At 34.9% G+C, this 7,842-nt stretch overlaps 1 pseudogene; it reads left to right on the forward strand.

Annotated features, from left to right (window-relative positions):
* The first annotated feature begins 2,699 nt into the window (after window positions 1–2,699).
* LOC143665235 (PCNA-interacting partner-like) lies at window positions 2,700–4,718 on the forward strand (annotated as a pseudogene).
* Window positions 4,719–7,842: the final 3,124 nt, after the last annotated feature.

Here is a 7,842-nt window from a genome sequence, read left to right on the forward strand (position 1 = left end):
TTTCATCATCCCCCAAAGAAATCTAGAACACATTAGAAATCACTCCCCTCCCCGACCACCCCCCCCACTCCCAGCTTTAGGCAAACATTAATCTACTTTTTGTATCTGTTGATTTGCTTATTTGGGACATTTCATATAAATGGAATCACAATATCTTCTCTGATTGGCTTCTTTCCCTTAGCGTTATGTTTTCAAGATCACATATATTGAAGCACATATCAGTACTTCTGTTGGTTTGAAAAGATGTGTGTACCCTAGAAAAGCCACGTTTTAATCCTAATCCCATTTTGTAAAGGCAGCCGTTTCTTCTAATCCCTATTCAGTACTGTATGTTTGAAACTGTAATTAGATCATCTCCCTGGAGATGTGATTTAGGGAGTCACATCTTGATGTGATTTAATCAAGAGTGGTTGTTAAACTGGATTAGGTGGAGCTGTGTCTCCACTCATTTGGGTGGGTCTTGATTAGTTTACTGGAATCCTATAAAAGAAGAAACATTTTGGAGAAAGCGAGATTCAGAAAGAGCAGAGCAGAACAACATAGCCACAAGAAACAGAGTCCACCAGCCAGCAACCTTTGGAGATGAAGTAGGAAAATGCCTCCTGGGGGAGCTTCATAGGAGAAGAAGCTAGCAGATGATGCCGTGTTATGTGTCCTTCCAGATGACAGAGGAACCCTGACTGTGTTTACCATGTGCCTTTCTAGATGAGAGAAAAACACTGACTGTGTTTGCCTTGTGCCTTCTCACTTGAGAGAGAAACCCTGAACTTCATTGGCCTTCTTGAACTAAGGTATCTTTTCCTGGATACCTTTGATTGGACATTTCTATAGACTTGTTTTAATTGGGACATTTTCTTGGCCTTAGAACTGTAAACTAGCAATTTATCAAATTCCCCTCCTTAAAAGTCATTCTGTTTCTGGTATATTGCATTCTGGCAGCTAGCAAACTAGAACAGTACTTCATTCCTTTTTATTGCTAAATAACATCCCATTGTATGAATGCACCTCATTTTATTTATTCATTCATCAGTCGATGGCCCTTTGGGATGTTTCTACTTTTTGGTATTATGAATATGCTGCTATGAACATTCATGCGTAAAACTTTGTGTAGACAAACGTTTCTAATTCTCCTGGATAAATACCTCTGAATGGAATTGCTGAGTCATATTAGAACTCTATATTTAATCATTTGAGGAGTTGTCAGACTGTTTTCCAAAGTAGCTGTAGCATTTTACATTCCCACCAGGAGTGTATGAGAGTTTCAATGTCTCCACGTCTTCAACAGCACTTGTTATTATCTGTCCTTTTCATTTACAGCTATTGTAGTGAGTGTGAAGCAGAACCACATTTTGGTTTTCATTTGTATTTCCCTAATGAGTAATGAATGATACTGAGCACCTTTTCATGTGTTCCTTATAGAACTATGGAGCTTCCTTGGAGAAATGTTTTCAAATTCTTTGCCCATTTTAAATTGGATTATCTGTCTTTTTGTTATTGAGTGGTGTTTTAGTCTGTAATTTGCTGGAATGCAATATACCAGAAATAGACCGACTTTTACAAAGGGGAATTTAAGTTGCAAGTTTACAGTTTTAAGGTCATAAAAATGTTCAAATTAAGGCATCCAGAGAACGATACCTTGATTCAAGAAGGCTGATGATATTCAGGGTTTCTCTCTCAGCTGGAAAGGCACATGACAACATCTGCTAGCTTTCTCTCCTTATTTCATAAGGCTTCCCTGGGGGCATTTTCCTTCTGCTCCAGAGGACTCTGGCTGTGTAGGCTCTGTTGGTTCTGGTGGCTCTAAAGCTTTTTCCAAACTGGGTCCCTCTTAAAAGGCTCCAGCAAGCAACCCCACCTTGAATGGGTGGAGACACATCTCCATGGAAACCATCTAATCAAGTTACCACCTACAATTGGGTGGGTCACATCTCCATGGAAACAATCAAAAAGCTCCCACCCAGCAATACTGAATGAGAATCAAAGGACATGGCTTTTCTGGGATACACAATAGCTTCAAACCAGCACAAGTGGTAAGAGTTTATTTTACATATATTCTGGACATACAACTCTTACAATAAGATATGCTATTAGAACATATTTTCAATAGTAATCATTTTCAGTTATAAAGTTCACAAAAAATACAAACTTGTCTACATATCAGAGTTACCAAAAGAGCCAAAAAAAGAGACATTACATAATGAAATAATTAAAAACAGAAGATACAAAAGAATATAACAGAACCAAGACCAAAAATGTCTGTCATAAAAAAAATGAAACTGTGGAAACGCAAAGGTTTTCAGATTGAATCATTAAGTGAAAACTCAATCTCTAATCCCAAAGTAAAAACTCAGTCTCTATGGCCTATACAAAACATACACTTAAAGTAATTCACAGAGGTTGAAAATAAAAAGACGAGCAAAAGGAAACTACACAAATGCAAATATAAAGAAAACAGAAGTTGCTATCTTTACATCAGGCAAAAGGAATCCATAACCAAAGAATGCATGGAATAAGACCAAACAGGGCAATTTATAATAGTAAATAAACCAATTAGCAACGATGATACACTGGTTATAGAAAGGTTCCAAGAGGCCCGCACACCCATGGGGCCTTGCGTTGGGATCCGCCCGGGCAGCCTGCCATTCAGCGTGTTTGCATATTCAGTGTCTCATTGACTCTGCTCAAGTGTGAGGAAGAGGATGGCTGTGCAGTATCAGAAGTCTGTCTTGAACATGATTAAAGCATTTAGAAGGAACTGGTACAGTGTTTGAACCTCTGAGAGAACTACTGTGTGTGGTACAGTCTCCATGCAGCTTTCCATAGCAGAGAACAACAAACAGCACAATGGGGAATTTACAGTCTTTCTCAGTGATGTTTACTGACTTGGAAATATCTTCTACATGCGAAATTGAAATTACCACTTGAAAATTTGGAAGTGTTTGACCGTTACAAGGAGATCAGGAAGATTTATGATGAGTTTTTGAAAAATAGTAATATGGTATTGATGTTTATCAAAAATATAGGGCTTTGACTTCTGGTTGTGAAAAGAATGACAGTGTATCCCCTAGTCAACTACGGGATTTTCTATCTGGCAGACAGTACGCAATAGATGGTGAAACCGATTTTTATGTACCAACATCACCAACAAATAAACACACATTTCAACCTGCTAGTGAATTCAAAGAATGACCTGGCTTTGGTGTATATTCTCAATATCCCTGAGAGAGGACCAGGAAGAGAAGCCTTCACAGATTTGAAACACGCTGCTCGAGAGAAACAAATGTCTACCTTTTTGGTGGCTATATCATTCATTCACACAATAGAGCTTGGAGAAAAAGGATATGCACCATCGCCATCTAATCCTTTAAGGACACATATAAAGGGATTGTCTAATTTTATATTCATTTTGTTGACAAATTAGATGCGATTCTTGGAGAAATGCCAAATGTAAGCATTGCAGGAGGTCATATACTCTCATTGATAAAGATGCATCTGATTAAAGGCTAGAGCAGCAGGGAGCCTTTCTACAAAGCAGTAGAAGAAGTTGCTCAGGATTTGGATTTGAGGATTAAAAATATCATCTATTCTCATCAAGGAATTGTAGCTGTCAGCACCACCGATATCAGTTCTGCACGGCCAAAATCATATGCCATAAACCATGGCACTGCATGCTGTGGTAGAGATACTATAAAAATGTTACTGGTTCTTTTGGATGAAGAAGCAGCCAATGCACTATCCAAAACAAAACAGAACTTTTATATGATGATGAAAATACAGTTAATGATAGTGGAACTTCTATTCTTACACTTTTCAAATCTCCCACACCAGTAAAAAATCTATCAGTCAAATCCTTAAGAGAATGCATAAAAGAGTCAATGCAAGAGAAAAAAAAAAAGATGAAGCAAACCTTGGTAAGATCCCAATTTGCTTGTACTTATAAAAATGATTACGGGTGGGCCACGGTGGCTCAGCAGGCAAGAATGCTCGCCTGCCATGCCAGAGGACCCGGGTTTGATTCCCGGTGCCTGCCCATGTAAAAAAAAAAAAAAAAAAAAATGATTGCATGATAAGCAAGGATAAATGAAATAGTGATAATTCTGCTTCAAATCCTTCATGTGTTCTTCACATAGAAAATAGCCTTTCTGGTAATTGGCCTTATTTGAGCAGTTAAATAACAGTTTAAGTTTAGTTTGCTAACTGGTTTTAACTAAGTAAAATTAGACTTTTTTGTTTTGTTTTGTTTTGTTTTGCCAAAGTATTATGAAATGTAAAGGTTATTGCTTTTTAAAGATTTGGGTTTACTTAAAAAGTTAAATCTAAGTACAAATTTGTGGCTAGAGATAGGACACAGTTTAATTTTACTACATATATTTAAGAAATAATTTTTATTATTTGTTTAAAGATTAAATGTCATGCATTCAAATAAAACAAATATTTGTTGGTATAGATAAGAGCTGGTACAGTAAAATGAAAAGAAAGAAATATGATAATAATGTGGCTATATTTGTTAATCATGTAATTTAAAGCATTCTTTTACTGTAAATCATACGTTACTTAAGCCAGTTTTAGGATTTATTATAAAATTCTAACAAGTAAAATGCTAAATATTATGTAATTTCTCCCTGCTTTTCATCTTGCGTAACACGAGGTGTAAATTCATCTGTTGGAACAGCAGCAATTGGAACAAGTTTTGAAAATGTTCATCTGGACAGAAGTAAAAATGAAAAATCAGGAAGTCAGACATGAAATGAGAGCTCAAAAAGGAAACAGTGGATGTGGATGGTGAAAGTATTCTCTCTGATAATGGAAACAAACTGCTTCAACATAAAACTGCTAAAATGTCTGAGGCACCAGACAAATCACAGAATAAACTGAATGGCAAACCAGGAAGAGTAGCAAAAGGCAGCAAGTGTACTGCCAAGGACAAAGTAATTACTGGTCAGACAAAGTTAGCTCAGTTTTTTAGACTATGAATTTGTCTTTTATGTGCTTTAGATTTATTTATATCTAAAACCTTTCACCGAAGGCATACCTTTAATTTTTAAATAATCAAGGTATATATTATACTAATGCTTTATGTTGATCAATAATTTATGTAAGGTTCATATGGTAGATATTGTTCAAAAATACTAGTAAACCATAATTATGCAGCATTTTCGCAAAGTCTAATGCACAGAAAAAAAGCATATCATTTACGTTACTGATATATCTCAACTTTTTAAGGCAGACATTTAAAAGTATACTTAAGTCACAATAACATTAAGGACTTCCCCCCATTGGCAATTAAATGATTTTGTTTTCTTCTGGAAAGATGGTATGGATGAAGAAGTATCAGACTTGCCAACAAGGTTGGTAGACTCTTCCCAGCTTTCACCTGCACACTGAAGGAAAAAAAATGTTTAAATTGTTTAATAGACTATAATTTATCATGCAAAATTTATTAGAAATTAAAGAATCAATCTAGTATAGCTAAGAAATAGTTATGGTTATACATGAACGAATAATATTGTAGCAATATTCAAAAAGCAGAAATTACAAGAGACACTATAAGTTAAAACACTTATTTTAGGAGCCTTTAATTTATATCTCTCAGTTCAAGTCGGATCAAACAAAAAAGGAAGTCGGGATCTAAATGTCATAAGTAACATAATAAAGTTGAGCTGGTTGATATTTCACATTTCATTGACTGTAAGGTGCCATCCGTTGTAAAACACTACGATTTTATGTAGGACCAAGAAAAAAATGCTTTTGGTTAAACTACAACACAACATCTTAATCATAGTCCCATCAAATGTGTGAAGAGCTCACACTATCATCTGCTTGTTATGAAATGTATTTAATCTATTCTGAGAGATTTGGCAATTTCTCCTGAATTCACTGGATTAATCTGGTGCACAAAAGTCATATTCTTGCATATATCTCAGGCGCAAAATGTCACAGGGATTCATCTACTTGTACTTATTGCCCCTTATTTTTTTGGTAAGGTTCTGTAATATCCTCAGTTATTCTTTGCTAAGAAGATGTAGAATTGTGATAATTCTTCCATCCACAATATTTGCTTTACTAATATCCAATGTACACTTTCTGCTTTGTTTCCATGCCTTTCTATGTGCCAGGTAACTGTTAGTTTCAATGCCTAAACAAACTGGAATCTTTCCAACCACATTTAAAATGGCATTTAAATGCAACACGTATAGCCCCAACAACCTAAACATAACTCAGACAAAGTGCCAATAGTATAAACCGCCATGGTCAAGTCTGTACATGAGCCAGCAGCAACAACTGTAGGATGGCTGCCATCTGGCCAGAGGGGATAGATGCCAAAATAGGAAGATGTGCCCTGATTTCAAGGATTTTTAAATGTATAAGAAAAAAAGTATGGCTTAGATTCAAAGAAGCATGCTATTTTAAAAAATCATTGATCCATTAAAATAGAGAATATACCTTCATTTCAAGAACCCACTGAAATCTGACATTATATTAGGTTTGAAAATTGTTCAATTTTCAACAGTAATAATAATTATTCAAACAGTAATAATAATAATAAAAGCCCCATTTTCTAATCACAGTGCAAGATAACTGGACTTGCTAACAATACAACAAAATAAAAAGGCTCTTCTACAGAAATATGTTAAAAAACCACAAATGCTCCATCTTAACTCTTGGATCAAAAGGAAGTATGAAAATATGAGAGTGGCATACTCAAAATTAAAGCACACTGAAGTTCTTGAATTGTGCAGGAGGAGAACAGAATCATCTTTTTTTTTTTATTTTACCAAATACATGAATATTTAAATTTTAGGGATTAAAAAAAACAGTGAGAAAAATAAATAGTATGTATAATTTTTAAACTGGTAGGAGGGAAAGGAGGAATAAAGAAAATTTATCAATATAATAGAAGGGAGAAAGGAAGGACAAAGAAATGACGAAAGTAAACAAGAAGTACCAGATAAGATAATAGAAGTACGTGCCCCAGAATCACAATAAATTTGATTATTTTAAACATGCCAGGAAAAGAGACTTTCATATTAAAATTTTTAAGTCTCCTAGAAATGCTATTTATAAGAGATGCATGTAAACCTTGACACACTGAGTTTGGAGGAAAATGCTGGAAAAGTCTATACCAAATTTGAAACACAAAAGGATTTAGTAAGGTGCACGTGTAGTTCAGTAGTTAGAATGCCTACCTTTCATGCAGGAGACTCAGGTTCGATTCCCGGACCATGCAACCCCCTCCCCGTGCCCACCCCCCCCCAGAAAAAACGAAACAAAAGAAAAGAAATTTAGTACTGCCACGTTAATATCAGACAAAATAGACTTTAAGGGAAAATCAAAATAGACTAGTAGGATGAAAAGAAACATTAATGATAAATGAATTAATTCATCAGAAAGATATAAAAATCTCATATGCACTTGATCCTAACAATGTGGTCTCAAAACATCTGAAGCAAGGTTTGATGAATTATAAGAACTTAATAAGTTTATGATCATTATAAGGAATTTTTACATACCTCATGCAATAATTGTTAAAGTGACAAAAATAACTAAGATTTGAACCACATCATTAACAAATTAATCAAATGGACATAATTAGATCCATGTACCATACTGTTGGAACTCACAGTCTTTAAAAAAAAATTGTTTCAAAATACTTACAAATTTTCAGGATGATTATAGAAATAATACAAGCCTCAATCAAAGAACTCTAACAAACTCCCACTCCCCCAGATTCACCAATTTTAACATTTTGCTACATTTACCATATCATTCTATCTATCCATTCAACAATCTATTAATCCACCTATCAATCTGTCTGCCATCTATTCATCAATTCATTTTCTG

This window comes from Tamandua tetradactyla, chromosome 21 (assembly GCF_023851605.1).
Source record: "Tamandua tetradactyla isolate mTamTet1 chromosome 21, mTamTet1.pri, whole genome shotgun sequence".
Classification (NCBI taxonomy): Eukaryota; Metazoa; Chordata; class Mammalia; order Pilosa; family Myrmecophagidae; genus Tamandua; species Tamandua tetradactyla.